Consider the following 16,300-nt stretch of genomic DNA (forward strand, 5'->3'; position numbering starts at 1 on the left):
AGGAAAAACACCAAATGTCATGAAAATCAGAATTAAATAATGACATACAACAACACTACAATTCATAAAATCTGCAACAGAGTCCCTATTTTTCAAAGTTTGGTACGAAACAAAAATCAACTACAAAACATGCCCTTCCTAAACACAGATTGGCCTTTTGATCATTGCTGTCCTTGGACCCAGCGTATGCTAACTGCTGCGTGTGAACCAAGGAGCTTCTAAGATTTGTGATGTGTTTCTGCTCCAAGTTGCAAAGTTTCACAGATGTTTGTAACATTCTGTCCTCACCAGGAACTGTGACCAATTAAGCCTAGAAAGCTCTCTTGAACAGATCAGTTTGTCTCCAAAACAGACAAAAAGCATGTTCCATATTAAATTGTATTATTGTGCACATCTAATTTAAGACCCTCTGGGAACTGGTTTTCATAAATCCCACTGCATTTCACTCATCTTCCCCGCCTCTTGTAGCAGTCTAATACCTGATTGTTACATGCCTAGACTTTTGGGGGTTTTATTCATGTGACTTAAATTTTGACCCATAATATGCATATGCTGAAGAAGGAACAAAACTGAAAGTGAAGAAGGAACAAAGCTTTCCACATAACTGTGGGAACTCTTTGCTTTGTTACATGGTTATAGGAGGATTGTGTGCTTCAGCATAGCTACACATTTAGGTCTGCATGTTACCTTATGCTTCTTCGTGTCTAACATATGCTGCTAACTACCATAGAAAAGGGCTATTATTAAACAAGATGGGATTAGTAGACTATGCCACAATTTCCTATGGGAAAAAGCTGCTCAGAATCACAGAATCACAGAATGGCTGAGGTTGGAAGGAACCTCTGGAGGTCATCTGGTGTCATGGTTTAACCCCAGCCAGCAACTAAGCACCACGCAGCCACTTGCTTGCTCCCCCCGACCCAGTGGGATGGGGGAGAGAACTGGAAGGAAAAAGATAAAACTTGTAGGTTGAGATAAGAACAGTTTAATAGGACAGAAAGGAAGAAAATAATTATGATAATAACCATAATCATAAAATGACAATAATAGTAATAAAATAATTGGCAAGTGATGCACAATGCAATTGCTCACCACCTGCTGACCAATGCCCAGTTAGTCCCCGAGCAGCAATCCACGTTCCTGCAGCCAAATCCCCCCAGCTTATATACTGGACATGACATCACATGGTATGGAATACCCCTTTGGCCAGTTTGGGTCAGCTGTCCTGGCTGTGTCCCCCCCAACTTCTTGTGCCCCTCCAGCCTTCTTGCTGGCTGGCCATGAGAAGCTGAAAAATCCTTGACTTAGTATAAACACTGCTGAGCAACAACTGAAAACATCAGTGTGTTATCAACATTATTCTCACACTAAATCCAAACCATAACACTATACCAGCTACTAGAAAGAAAATTAACCCTATCCCAGCCAAAACCAGGACATCTGGTCCAAGCCCCCTGCTCAAGCAAGGACACCTAGAGCAGATTGTCCAGGACTGTGTCCAGAAGGCTTCTGAATATCTCCAAGGATGGAGACGCTACCACCTCTCTGGGCAACCTGTGCCAGTCCTCTGTCACCCTCACAGTGAAAAGGTGTTTTCTGATGCTCAGAGGGAACCTGCTGTGTTTCAGTTTTTGCCCATTGCCTCTGGCCCTGTCACTGGGCACCACTGGAAAGAGCCTGGCTGCATCTTCTTTACACCCTGCTTTCAGGTATTTATATACATTGATAAGATCCCCATGGAGCCTTCTCCTGCATGGATGAGACTGGACTGGCCACTGCTTCCTTCTTCATGCTGTATCTCTACTAAGTTAAGGGGAATGTATCCCTCAATATGTTTGCTTATGCAGAGAAAGAGCACGGCTCATCTACGAACAGGACATGCCTTATAATGCATCGGAGCAGCAATACTATAGACATCCTGAAGCCGGATACTTCCTCTGTGGTTTTTAGGAAATGTTTTCACTGACAGCATTAGATGGGGGAAGTCCTAGTAAAATATTGCCATATCTGCTATTGGAGTTTTTTTGTGGTGTCCACCAGGCAACCTATCACCAGAATTAGGTAAATGAGAGCTAGCTTTTGTAACTCTAAAGCAATTTTTACTGCCACCACTGAAAAGGCACTAAAGTTAATGCAGGACACCTCCCAGAACAGCCTGGGGTTAGGACAGCTGCAGTAAAGGATGGTGAAGTGATAATCTGTTGGAAGTAGGCATTTCTCCTGCGTAGTGAGATGCTTCCTTTATCAGATCTAGCATTAGCATGCTATGACCAGCCTTTCTCTCAGTTGATTGATGATTATAACCCAAAAAGCAGACTCAAACAAAGGAATAACATTTTAGGGAAGCAAAGAAAGTAACAAATTTCAGCATATGCTTGGATTCAGTTCCCTAAGAGTCTGGAAGCTAGAAAAGTTTGCTTTTTATTCACAATCAAAAGATTCATAACCAAAAAATTTGCAAGTAAAAGATTGCTTTAAACACTTCTAGCCCCAGACTGATTCCTGCACAATGTCACAGGTATCCAACAACAGGTTTCATAATGCTGATCACTACCTTATAAGCCTGGCGGTCCAGAATGTTATCCACCTACCATATAGTTCATCTATACTGTCTCTGTCACCATCTGGCTAGTATCCACTGCTGTCCTCTTGTCTATATAGAATGTTATAGAAGGCAATCTAGTTGGTTAGGTATGATTTGTCCTTGCTAAATCCATGCTTCCAATCACTTTATTCTCCTTCAGTCATCTGGGCATGGCTTCCAGGAGGATTGCTTCATAATCTTACCATGGGCTGAGGTGAGGCTGACCGGCCTGCCATTCCCTAGACCCACCTTCTTGCCCTTTTTGAACAAGGCTGTGCACCATTTACCTTTTTCAAGTCATCAGAAACCTCTCTGAAACACCATGACACTCTGAAGATGGTACAGAGTGTCTCACAGGGACATCAGCCAGCTCCCACAACAACGTGAGATGCATTCAGTCTGGTCCCATGGACTTGTGTGTCCTGCTTAAGTACTCCTTAACTCAATCCTCCTCTACTCTGACTAATGCTTAATTCCCCAAGGCCTTGATAGTAGGCTTAGGGACGTAGGAGACCTAAAGACAAACACAGCCAGTAAAAATCAAAGCAAAGAAGTCACTGGGTGTCAGCTTTTTCCATAGAAGCCCTTATTGATGCTCTTCACGTCCCTTGATAATATCAAGTCCCACTAAGTTTGGGCTTTCCTAACTCCATCCTTTTTGTACCTCAGTAAGTTCTTAGAGCTTTGGCCTGTATTGCATAACTCCTAGCAAAGAGACCTGTACGTTATTTCTGACCCTGCTTTTGGCTGACCCGTTCTTCGTTTCATGCTGCTAATACACAAAGGTGAAACAAACTATTCAGTACACTGTTCCAGGGCCCAGGGCTACTGCTCAATGTCTTTCAATCCATCCTACATTGCACCTCGCATCAACTGCACTTGTCTCCTGAATAAGAACTTACGTAATAAAAATTCATATTCCTGTACCTCAAAGAAACATGATTTGACAGAATTCAAATAAACTCTGAAACAGTAAAGATGATTAATAATTAAAATAATGAAATAATAAACATGATTCCCTCCATTTTATGTTCTGTGTTATGCAGCTGAGCAAAAGCCATTCTACAATGCTGCTCCATCAGCAGCAACACGAAGTCTCTACAGGCCTACTGAAAAGTCATTTATAATTCACCGTTCCAGCTGTAGGTGGCACTGCATAATACTATGCATGTTTTTTGCTTCTGCATTCAGATTTCTTCTCTTCTAGGTAGTATGGATAGCCTCTGACCTTTTCACAACTCGTGCCTGTGATAGGCAGCTGAGGATGTTTGTTTGAGAATGTAATGAAACAACACACGAGCAGAGGATTTTTCAAAGTTATGGAAAGTTCTGTTTGAAACATACTAGGCCTTGTTAGGTGAATATATTTTACTATATTTTTCCAACAAAATCCAATGTAGAAAATTCAATGGGTTCCTTTCAACAAGCAAATATGGGACATGGAGAAATAAGTGTAGTATGCCAGCTAAGGCACACTCAGCAGGAATCCAGAAATCCCATAACTGCTTGAAATCCATCTCCTGCTCCAGTGTCATACATGGGAACACGCACATTGCCTTCATTTTTGGAGCTTCAGGGATAGTCTTCTCTTCGAGATTTTTAACCCCTTTTAAATTCTGTTTCTGCTGTACATAAAGTAAAAGACTTACAGTAGTTTTCCTATTGTCAGCTCAGAACAGAAGCGGTCTGTAACCGATAGGTCTTTGTGTCCTTACCCATATGTTCCTGCCTGATTTTGATGTAAAATGTATAGAAATCTGCTACGCATGTTACCATCACTTTTCTATGTGCTCAGTCAAAAAAAAACATAGATGAGGAACATTTAGAACAAGCTTTTTAATGAAGCCTATTTTCTCTCTACATACTAAATACCGTAAATGCTGGATCTGGAAACTATTACAACATTTTTAGAAGCTGAAAAGTAATCATAATGAGATCTTGCAAACAATGAATTCTGTTCTCCCTCTGACATACAAAAGGATTTACGGACATACTATTGCCTGTGCATCCAAAGAAAACTCCCTTGTGCATCAGCACAATAGGACACAAATATCCACTGACTTCTTCCACAATTACAGTGCTAGTTTCACCCACTTATGTTTTTTTATTATTATTCTAACAGTAGATGGCAACATTTAGTTGAAACTTGGCAAACCTTTGTGAGCTTTACAGAGTCATTTCAGTTCTGATTTTACTCAGGAAACTTAAAGAAACAGAAAAATAACATATAGCAGCATATAATTAGAAACTGTAAATTAACTAAATTGTTTAATTATCTATATAAATTAATATAGCAATTACCTTATTTTCTTCCAAATTCCAGCTTGCCCAGGATAGTTTTTGACTCAAAGCCAGCTGTGTTCTGACAGTCTGTCTGTTGATTTGGAAAAATGTCAATGCCCTAAGGGTTAAGCTTTCCTTATACAAAATTATAACTGGAGAAAAGCAGCGGTTAATTTCTTACAGGGTTATCAATAAAGCTTTTTCTGAACTGCACAGCTTGGATTCAGATCTAAACTGTGAGCATTTCGGGACATTTGGATCAAGATTTTCAGTGAAGGCACTTACAATTCTCCAACTTTTACCACATCTGTTTCCTCTGATAGGTGCTCAGTGAATATTCCCATTTAAGGCTGAAGTTAATGAGAATTCTGCTGTTGACTTGATGGAAACAGGACCGTGCCCTGTAACACTAAAGGATAGAACTGCTCTCGGTTATTAAGATCACAGTAAAACTGAAATCTCTTAACACTTCAGAGCTTGTCTTGTAGCAGACGTCTGCATGCCTCAGGTGCAGGCTCAGGCATAAGGTGAAGCAGTATGTCTCCACTCAACCAAGATGGGCAAGTATCCACATCCTGGGCTGTATTCTAGTCTTTGGATACACACTGAAAGTACTTGTGTAACGTCTGGCCTTGGCAAAGGAGGTCAAGGGTTTAGGAAAGGAAATGCCAGCTGCTTGGAGCTCTCTAGATATACTAGGCAAAGTAAGGCGCTGTGTGTGTTCAATTAGAATAGGCAGTACTGCCTGAACTAAAGACTAGCCTCATAGAACTGTTCAAGCAAAATATTTTCTTCAAGTTTTAATTCTTTTAAATATTATATATAGACCTTTGCATAACATCTCTGTGTGTGATTCCTTGTCTGGATCTGCCTTGAAATCATGGGCTTCAGCTTCTCAACAACAAGGAAGACCATATAGACAAGGAACATTCACCAAATTCTTCTGTTTAAATTATAGTGAAAGTAAAAAGCAGATCAGCAGGTATCTTAACGTGCATGGCTTTGCGAAGCCCTCTGACCAAGGCACTGTATTCTCCATGGATAGTGCATCAATCACTCAGAGAGACTAGGGCATTATTCCTGGCTTTTAGGAGCACAGCCTGGGCCTTGTGCTGTTGCGCAGACAAGTACAGAAAGAATGTCATTTGAGAGGGAGAGTGGGAGCTGAGTGAAGAGAGGGGGCCCTTGTACGGGGAAGAGAGAAGAAAAGAGAAAGGAAGAAGGCCCAGACGCTGGAAAGCAAGATGCCTTTTAAGCTGCCAAGGGTTTAACAAAAGCAATCATGAGGTTATTCAAGAGGGAGTGAGCTTCTTATCATAAATACACAGATGATTTCATGGGCATGCTCTGGATCTCACCGCACTTCGATGTGTATCCTATTAAGTGGTGTTTGGTCTCTGACTTTTTCATGTAGAAGGATCCCTCCTGCAGAAGTTCACAGGAGGATGCACATTCCACAGGGCATTTATGTGGATGTGGAAGAGTTCAGCAAATGTCCTGTATATCTATAGCTACTGCCCTTTTTTCTGATAATGGAATGAAAGATAGATAGAATATTTAAAAATTCAGTGTTCTGGAATTGTAAAATCTAGTAAATGTAGGACAGCCCTTGTATTCTTCAGATAAACTGAGATTAAGTTATCTCTAAAGAGGTGTTTAATCAGAGGAAGAGAGAAGCATCTAGAGGTAGAGGTAAATAGGTTAAGATTATATGCTGCCCTCTGTGCTTTGATTGTGACTGCAGAATTCCTTTGAATTCATCTCCCTGCATGGAAATCCAGTGCAGCTGCCTGAAAAACGTCTGACTGTGGAGTGAGCGAGAATAGGAAGCTGCTAAAACTTTGGCTGGCTGCTAGGACCAGTTTTGAATCAAGAGCAGGAGAATGTCCCAGCACAAAAACCATGGAGGTTTAAAAGTTGAAAAGCAAGACAAATCAGGAGATTCAGGGTCAGTCAGCTTACAAAAAAAGTTGCATTACGTTTACAAAATGTTATGCCAATGTAGATTTCTATTTACAAAATAAAGAAGTCTGTAGGTGATTGAATGATCCTGGAAGGAGTTAGTCAGGAAGCACAGGCACACATTTTCAGTAATCTCTCCTAAAACAACAATGCATTTAGGCAGTAATCGCCTACTAGCAGTGTGTGCCATTTGATGAGGCTGGAGGACACAAACATAGCCAACCCAAGAGGTTAAAGGGGGGTGGGGTGTGAAGCATAACTTTTCATACACTGCAGCTTGAAAATAACACGGGTAAAAGAGGGCCTCTGATTTGGTGCTGTCTTTTCTGGAATGTACAGTGCAACTGGATCTAAATTTTGGGAGAGTGCCCAGTTTCAGATGTCTAAAACCTCTGTTGAAAGGAGTGGAGACTATACACTGCCAGAGTTTTATGTATGCAACTGCAGATTGATTGCCTAATGGCAGTGGTGGGCTTTGATCATGAGTGTCTGGAGAGAGAAGTCTCACTAGACCCCCTTTTCCTCTTTTTTTCCCTTTACTCTTCTAATTCTACTGTTTTTCTATGTTCCCCCCCGCCTCGTATTTACTACAGGACTTTCACTGACACCTGAGATACAAAAGTTCCTCTCCCCACATATTTCTTTAACAGCTTGCTTGTTGAGGACTGTGCAAGAGGAGTTAACTGAAGAAGGTGCAAGGGTATGCAATTGCTCTAACACTCTGTCTATTTTGGTCTTTATGGGTGAGAGAAACAGATGAAGATAATTTCCTCTCATTCTCTGTTTCTTATTAGTAAATCGTGAAGAATTCTTAGGTACAGAACATCCAAGCAGGATCATCATCTGTATGCAAGGGAAAATTCTTTCCTTACAGTTTGGTCAATGTGTGAGTCAGAGTCACATAAAAGATGTAATAAGCTGCTTCTGCTCGCAATTAGAGGTTTTGTTCTGATGGCAAATTAAAATTTAAGTCCAGTAGAATTAGGTGTGAAATCTTGCAGATTCCCAGCTAACCGTATATTGTGATTCTACTTGGCAGCTAATAGGACTCAGAAAATTGCTTTCATTGGCCCCTACTTTCCATTTTATGTACACTTATGGAATTGTATGAAACGACAGCAAACTGCCACGAATATACCATTGGTCTATATTCATTGCTTACTTCCTTCCCTTAATGAAAAGAAGGGCAGTGCATCAATTTTTATACCTTTTTACTAAAAAAAGAGTAGCACTCTTAATACTTATATACCTAACAGATGGGATGAAATGACAAAGAAATGCCTGACAGTATAGGCTCTGGTTTTTAGTGAAAAATCTTGCACAGTCAAATAATTAAAACATTTTTAAAATCATGCTTGCCCTAAAATCAGCCTGTTCATTTTCCTTTATAACTGCAGTTACGGGGAATCATCTCAGAAGCTTCCAACTCTGCTACAAAGACAGATGTTAGAACGATCCCCTCCTGCTCTGTATCAGCTGTTCAGCAGAGCTTGCCTGAGGAATAAAGGACCAGTTACCTCCTAATTCTGGCTGCCTTTTCAGGAATGATACAGGGAATTTTTTAATAACAAAGGTACCTTCTTTGTTCTGGGGGTCAGCAAGAAAGCCTCTGGCAAGTGCAAATTCAGCTCACCATCAATAGAACTTGCTGTGGCTCCTTGCTCTTAAAGTTTACTTACAAGCCAATCACACAGCCAGTATAATTTTTATGAAGGCATGGTGGACCTCATCACCCTGAGTCCCCCATGAATTCTGCATCTCTCCCTTTCAGGCGTGAGGGATTCACTTATTTGATTAGCAGCAGCAGATCAGGCCACTTGAGAAAGAATGTAGGTAGCCTCATGGTCTGTTCTGCTGCGGGTGCAGAGTGAGGTAGTGAAGCTGATTCTCTGTTCAAAGATAAACAGTCTTGAAGGCTACACCATCACACCGTTTTACTTTTAAGTCAGTGTCCTTGGGTGTGGAATGGAAAAGGATCTAAAGAAATGAAATCGAGAACCCCCAAACCAAGTGAGGATACAGTGTCAGCATGCTCTTCAGGGTTGCCATGTGATTTTCTCTAAAGAGGCTTCACAAGGAGTCCCCTAAACATAAAAGCAAGCTATGTGGCTGTTTTCCTTTCCTTTGGTCCCTGGGTTACCACTGTAGGAGAGGTTCTTTTCCTCCAGAATCTAAAAGCTTTTTGAGAGGTGAACCGCAAAGCAAAAAATAAAAACGAAACTTGACTTTGCATATTAGGGCCTTGACCGGGGAAGGGAGCAGGAGAACATTCCCTATAAATGAACTCCCATTAAACAAAATCATAAAAGCCCCATAAAAGATTAAGTATAGAAAATAATGTCAGTCCAAAAATACAGTAACAAAACACGGTAAATCATTCTTGGAGGGAACCCGTTTCATTTTCATGAATTAGGATGACCTCTGCATACTTCACCAAAGTTCTTATTTTACCACTCCTGAGCTCATAAAAGAGGGTATATTTCATCCCAGGGGTAATGTTAAGATACTGTGAGTTAAGCCCAGAAATATGTGCTGAACATCCCCCCATTACCAGACTGGGTGGAGCCTTGTGCATAGGACTAGGACTTGAGTAACCCTTTCGAAACCTTCCTCCTCTCATGGCCCTCCCTGCTGCCACACTCTGGTCTGAGGAATTTGTCCTTCTGAAGAGGTGACAGCCTATGTAGCGACTGGGCTTGCTGGAGTCTCTGGGGGAGATCTTCATTCACACTTGATATTGCTTCTTAGGTATTCAACAGTCATCAGTGGACTGGAGGCACCATTACTCATGTGTGGGTCATGAGGGGAAGGAAATTAACATAGAAAATGTAAGGCAGGCACACTGTGGCCATAAGTAGCCCTAGGAGGACTACTGTAACATGGGGTGGCCTCCAGCTCTGATAAACTACACCAAAATCTAATTTGGCTTCTCTACCAGCAGGCATCCTAAGAGCCACCTTTGACCCACCTGTCATTTCCAAACATGTCCTTTGTGCCTCAGTTTCCAGAGGTGCAGGACAAATTCCCAGACAGCTACTCTGTCTGGAAATGTTAGGGATGGACATACCCAAATGGCAAGGAAAAAATGTCATCTCCCTCTCCACTCTCCATCACCATTAAAACTGTGCTTGAAGCTGGCTTTCCTCAACCTTCCTTTCAAGACAACAAATCTAGGTGCTTCATCCTTCCTTATTGGGTATCGTTTTCTCTTATTCTTGAAGAAGACTCTTTCTTTGCTCATACATACATCAAACAAAGACTTTGTTTAGACTTCAGTCTAAATTTTGGCTATTCTGTAGTAAGCGGAGAACTGTATTTCATTTCATGACTATGGTAGGAGCTGATGCTCTCTATTTTGGTGGGTTGCACAGCTCTGCCAACCTCATCTGCCTGAAGCAAAGTGGAGATCAGGAGTGGCACGCTCTGCCTCTCGCGGAGGTAATGGCATCCTGGTGCTAGCTTCTCTATTTCATAAAATGGGATGACACTGGCAGCCTGGCTGCCTCTGAAGATTTGGTTGCATGGCTAAAGTAGACAGTACCAGTGATGACTTAAAAACAGCCAACTGATGTTAGATGTGGGCTGGTTAAGAAGTCGAGGGCGGGGGAGTAAAAAGTCCTCAGCAAACGACGATACCTCTTCATGACGAGATGGCATTCTGGAGCACATGGCGCAAGCTTAGGCTGCGAGAAACTGACAGCTCTGTGGAAAATCTGACCGTAAGCATCTCTTCAGGCATCAAGCTTGCTGGTAAACCTGCCAGGATGATTCCACAGAATGTTACTTTGCAGTTCACTTAATGAAGGAGAAGCACGCAGCGATACCAGTAAACGGTTTTAAGCGCTCACCACACCTCAGTAAATTACGAACTGAGGTGAATTCTGGAGCCTTAATACAGACTTGTGTCCGTAAGCATTATTGTGCAGTACTTAGGAGACCCGAAGTAGAACGAGACTTCAATTATTTCAAGCAGGGCGCGTAACCTCAGTCGGTATCTTTTACCTTTGCTCCCCTGCTGTAACGTGAGGCCAGCAGCCCCTTCACCTCCAAGGGGTTTGTGTGCGAGCAAACGAAGCCATGTTGGCAGCGCCCTCGTGTACTGTGACGAGAAGGTGGATGTGCCCGGCAGGAGCTCTGGGGCACAGGGTGGGTGTCTCGGGCCGGCGTCGGCATCTGAGGGACGGCACAGGGAGCCACGCTGACAGTGGGAGCGTGGCCAGCTGGTGGTCACCCCTGACCCACCCGCGGAACAGGCTGGAGGTGCAGACGGGCGCGCCGGTCCCCCAGCGATGGAGAAGGAGGGCCCTCCTCACCCCCGGAGCCGCCGCAACGCTCCCCCGGGGAGGTGCCGTGGCCGGGGCGGGCGACGGCGGCAAGCTGGGCCCCATGCCCGGGAGGCCGGAGCCAGAGCCGCAACCGAGGAGGGCACACAGGCGGGGCGGGCCCCACACCCCGGAGGCCGAGCCCGGCCGCGGGGAGGGCAGCCCCACCGCCCGGCTTTTGGGGCAGAGCCCCACAGCCGGCAGCCGAGCCCCGCTCCGCGAGCGGGCGGCCGGCGGTGCCGCCGGTGGCCCCGGGGAAGCCGCGGCCTGCCGCAAGGGCGGGAGCGCTGCCCTCGCTCCTCGGCCCGGTGGCGGGGAGAGGCTCTGGCCGAGTTAGGGCTGAAAGCCTCGGGTGCGCGAAAAACAATGCCGGCCGAGGCCGGGCCGGCGGCCGCCGCGGGGCGCGGGGCGGGGGAAGGCAGCAGCTGGGGTTTGGGCTGGGGGCGAGGAGGGGTGCCGTGCGGACCCCCCGCCCGCCACCGGCGGAGGCACGGCTGGAAAACCGCTGCCGCTCTTCCACCGGCTTCGTCCCCGGAGTTTTTAAATCCGTCTGCGTTTAAGAATAAATGAGTAAAAGCCGGGAAATGGTGCCCGGGTGAAGGGGCAGGGAAGGCTGCGCCGCTGCCCTGCCGAGAGCCGCCGGCGCGGAGGGCCGCGCCGGGCCGCGCTGCGCTGCCCGCGGTGCCGGGGAGAGCGGCGGGCGGGAGGCGAAGGGCATGGCCGGGCAGGTGCAGAGGCAGCGGGGCAGGCCGGCCGCGGTAGCCGCGGAAATCCCGCCGGCCGGAGTCGGCCGGGGGTGCTCGGGAGGTCTGTCAGCGGAGGCCGTGGCTGCGCGGAAAGGTGTACGCGGGGGGGGGGGGGGGGGGGGGGCACAACCCGGCTGCCTCCGCCCCGGTAATCCGGCAACAGAGCTGAAATGGAGCTTCCCCCGCGCGCCCCCGCGGCGAATAAAAGAGGCGCGTCCCCCCGCACCCCCAAACTGTGCCTCGCGTCGTGTTCGTGGGCTCCCCGCTTTGTGTTTAGCCCCTTCGGGGGGAGGGAGGGCGGGGGGTCTCCTGCCGCGCGAGGCTGGGGACGCATTGGCGAGGGGTGCCCCGCCGGCCGCCTTTTTGGGTACCCCCGCGCTGCTGCGGGCGGCAGCCCGCCGTCCGCGCCAGCGCTTCTGCGCGGGTGAAGCTGGCGACACGAAGAGGAAGCGCCTGACTTGAGGAGCAATGTCAGTATTGCACGCCGGCTTTGTAAGTTTTCCCCACCTGTCAAGGAGGGTTTGTTGTTATTATTCTTCAGGAGCCGGGAAGAAGCAACGAAGACGCACTGCGAATACAGAGGAATCTAGAGACTCTAGTGTTCGAGTGGGCTCGGTGGGAACATACGAAAAGGTTACTGCCCGGTAGGAATAGGTATTGAATTGATCGATGCGCACGTACAGGAAAAAAAAACCAAACAAACAAAACAACAAAAAACCACCACCCCCACCACCACCCCCAGCCCTTCTTTTATTTCTCTGTGCAACTTCGGAGGGCTAGTGCTGAAATTAGGGTAAGTGGGAAACAATGGCATAATTACAAGCCAAAAAAAAAAAAAAAAAAAGAAGAAAAAGACAACGGTTGAAAAAGATGGGGGGTTAGCAGCACACAAAACATCACGAAGACAGTAGGCTTGTTAGACGCAGGGAGTGTTTATCTGGGTGGCTGCTCACTCAGTTTCTTCATAACAAACAGTATTTTTATAACAAAAGCCGTTACTGCTCCTTGTCATAACAATAATCAGTATACGAGTAGGATTTTGCCCGTCTCTCGTGCGTAATGATCGTGTTCGGTTGCTGAGAATGTAATAATTTGGAGCTGGAAAACTCGGATTTTCATCTTTTCTAGATGCTCCCCTTTTACACGCATCTTGACGTCTCTGTGCAAAGAAGACTAGTTTGCACTTATTTTATTCATTTGACTCCGTTCCGTCGCTGGCCCCTGGCCACGGAGGGCACCGTACATGAGGATACTCTTGGCGGTAACAGAAAACCCTGTGAAGAAGATCGCAGTGATCAGGCGCTTAATTCAATGCAGTGCTTTTGCTAATGTGTGCGGGTGTCCAGGTGCATGAGAACTTTCCAAATTTACAGCTACGAAGTTTGAAACTCTTGTTATCATTTCTACACCTCAGACTGTACCTATGCATACATATAAAAGCGTATGGCATTATAATGTCAAAGGTGCTAGTTTTTAAAGTCTGAATTAGTGTAATTCACTCTTTAGGAGGCATCACTTGACAGAAGTGGAATTCTCCCTTTCCCTTCCTACCTACTTTCTCGTGTCCCTTCATAGGGCTATTTGCATTTATGTTGGACCGCTTGTAGCTAAGTAAGCACACAGAGACACGTTTTTAAAATGGACACAGCACTAGTGTCAGCTGGAAGCTCTCCGACAATGCGGGGGGGGGGGGGGACGGGGACGGGCGGGGGGACGGACGGACGGTATTTAAACGCACTTCAAAGGGCTCTGTTACCGAAACAGTAGCTGCAGAACTACAGCTGGGTAGGGGGAGCGGGGCTGTTTAAATGATCTTTGCATCAGAGCCGCATTTTTAGTGCTGTTTATGACGTGCATATGAACTCCCCAAAACTGTTTAGCAAGTGCCGACAAAATGTATTTATCGAGGGGAGGAGAAGGCATGGCAATATTTTGATCAGTTCTTACTTATTTTGATAGCTGGGCACACCGTTAGGGTCATTATAAGGGTAGCACTTCCAGTAGATCTATCAGTTTAATATTTCGGGTATTTCCCTGCAACATTTTAGAAACGTTTCTTTAATTAGGCAAATGCTCCTGTCTACTTTGTTGAGAGTGATTTGCCAAGCTAAGGGAGCTGTTTCCTATAACAGGTAGTTTGACAAGGAAAACCGACGGTCTTAAATATCAAAGAGTAGTCAAACCGCAGTAAGATTCAAAGCAGGGAGTGTTGGAACATTTTGTTCCAGCGAACGACCTAAAAATAACAGCCCCCACCCGTGTTGGAAGGGGGTTGATTTGCCCACTTGGAAGGGCCAGTAGGAAATAGAAATTAAATTATTAATGTAATCAAACAGAAAAACCTGCCCGGAGAGTTGAAGGGTGAAAGGGTTTTGTTCTGAAGTGTCAGTGATTTGAACAAGCCCGAGTCCAGAGCCGGGGCTCTGAACGGGATTTGATGGGTTGTTGGGAGCTTTAATCTAATTTTATACCTTCCTCATGGCACATCAGAATGCTTTTGAACAAGGTCATAATAATGCCAAACTGCAGAGCCAAGTGTAATCCTGCTGCTCCAGCCGTTCTGCCGCTCGAAGCCAAACCTGAAAGTCTCATTTTCAGCCCAAAAGCAAGCTCCTTCCACAGCTTCACGTTTTTTGCTTACCTGCAGGACAGGCTCTCTAAAGATGTCACAACCTGCTTTGACATCCATTTCGGAGACCAGGGGCTAAATGTGGTGCGCGTCAATAAGGAAGAGCTTAACAACACGACAATTACCCCATCCACGTTACTGAGATACTTGGTTAGAGACTTTCACCATCCACGCTGCAGGAAAAGAGAGCTGCTTTACTTGCAGACCGTAGGGGAAAATAAAAACAGAAAGCAAAACAACAGCAGCAAAACCGCGAACGCCCACGTTTTTAATCCCCCAGCCACTTTTTTCTGCAGGCAGGGAAGGCTCTCCCCTTTTCCCACAAACGCGTTTCCCGGTCGCTGTGACTTCCCGATTCTCGTGAGCCGCGTGGGGTTTGTTTTCGGGTTGGATTGTTTAACGCACAACAGAGACGTCGCAGGAAAAATAACCCCCAGCAGCCCAGCTGAGCGCTGCTCTTCCCCGGCAACCCCGCACAGCCTCCCACCGCCGCGGAGAGCCCCGCTGCCCCGGGGCTCGCTGCCGGCCTCCCCCGGCGGCCCCGGGCCCCGCGGCTGCCGCGGCAGCTCTCCAGTATCCCCGCTCAGCGCCGCCGTCCCGCCGCCCCCGGACCCCTCCCCGGCCGGCCCCCGCGGTTCTCCGCCGAGCTCTGGCTCGGGCTCGGCCCCCCGGCTGCCGCCCGCCGCCGCCGGGCGGGTCGCCGCTCCGGCTTTCCAGCCTCCCCGGCTGGGGCGGGCGGCAGCCCGTGTCCCCCCTCGTACGCACTTTTTTTTCACCTGGTCCGACAGCACAGGTTCTCGCAAACACCGCGTCGTCCCCGCCCCCCCCCCCCCCCCCCACCCCAGACACAAACACAAGCTCTCCCCCGCTCGGCCCCTCCGAGCCCCCCACACTCCCCCCCGGGATGGGGCGGCCGTCCCGACCTCCCCCTTCCCCGGAGGCAAGAGGCTTTCCTCTCCCCACCCAGCGAGCCGGGGCCGGACCTTCCCCCGTTACCTCTCTCTCGTCCACCCAGAGCAGAGGGGGGTCCCGCACCCCCGGCCGCCTGCCCCTGCCTCCCTCCGGGTCCCGTCTGCGGGACCTACAGCTCCCTTCCCTTTCTGTCCTCCTGTTTGTCTGCCCGCCTGCCTGCCTCCTTTTTATTTTCCCTGCCAGTGACTTAAGCCCAAGCCAAAGGAGGCACAAGGAAAAATACAGCCGTGCGCTCCAGGTCTATAAATACAGCTCAGAGCGAGCGCCCGAAAGTTTGGAAGGAGAGAAAGGAAAAAGGCAGCGTACGGAGACAAAAGCTAAGGACCGCTCCGCTGCTGCCGATGCTCCGGCTCTGCTCGGGTTTCGTGGCGGCGGACCGAGCCCCTTTGCTGTTTGTTTGGGTGGGCTGTTTTCGGCGGCAGGGTGGCAGCGGGAGAAGGTTCGGCGCACTCATCATTTCAGGCATAAATACCTGAATTTTAGCGAAAAATCAGTCAACTTCGCAGCTGCTATTGCGAGTGGAAACTTTCCTAATGCGGCTGAAGCCGCTAGTGGAGGGTGGGTTTTTTGGTTTGGTTTGGTTCTTTTTTTTTTTTTTTTCAGCTGGTGAAACCTAAGAGGCTGAACGTTTCCATATCCTTTCTGTCCGTGGTTTGTGTGTCCGTCGGCTCTTCTTCAGGGAGAGAAAAAGCAGCAGTCGGCTCTTCAAAGGGGGGGTAGCGGCGCCCCTGCCTCTTCTGTGTCACTATCCTCGAAAGAGTATCTCCTTCGGGACACTCATAAGCGGGGCTGCGGTCCGCCG

At 47.2% G+C, this 16,300-nt stretch overlaps 1 protein-coding gene and 1 long non-coding RNA gene across 2 annotated transcripts in view; one reads left to right on the plus strand and one right to left on the minus strand.

Annotated features, from left to right (window-relative positions):
• NFIB (nuclear factor I B) overlaps positions 1-16,300 on the plus strand; it is a 350,785-nt gene that overhangs the window by 135,127 nt on the left and 199,358 nt on the right. The window lies entirely within an intron of this gene.
• LOC115337414 lies at positions 12,811-15,941 on the minus strand. The gene is made up of 3 exons (XR_003922139.2): positions 15,523-15,941; positions 14,539-14,699; positions 12,811-13,171 (listed from the first exon to the last, which is right to left on the minus strand). It is a non-coding gene; the product is annotated as an uncharacterized LOC115337414 (long non-coding RNA).

Source organism: Aquila chrysaetos, chromosome Z, assembly GCF_900496995.4.
Source record: "Aquila chrysaetos chrysaetos chromosome Z, bAquChr1.4, whole genome shotgun sequence".
In the NCBI taxonomy this organism is placed as follows: domain Eukaryota; kingdom Metazoa; phylum Chordata; class Aves; order Accipitriformes; family Accipitridae; genus Aquila; species Aquila chrysaetos.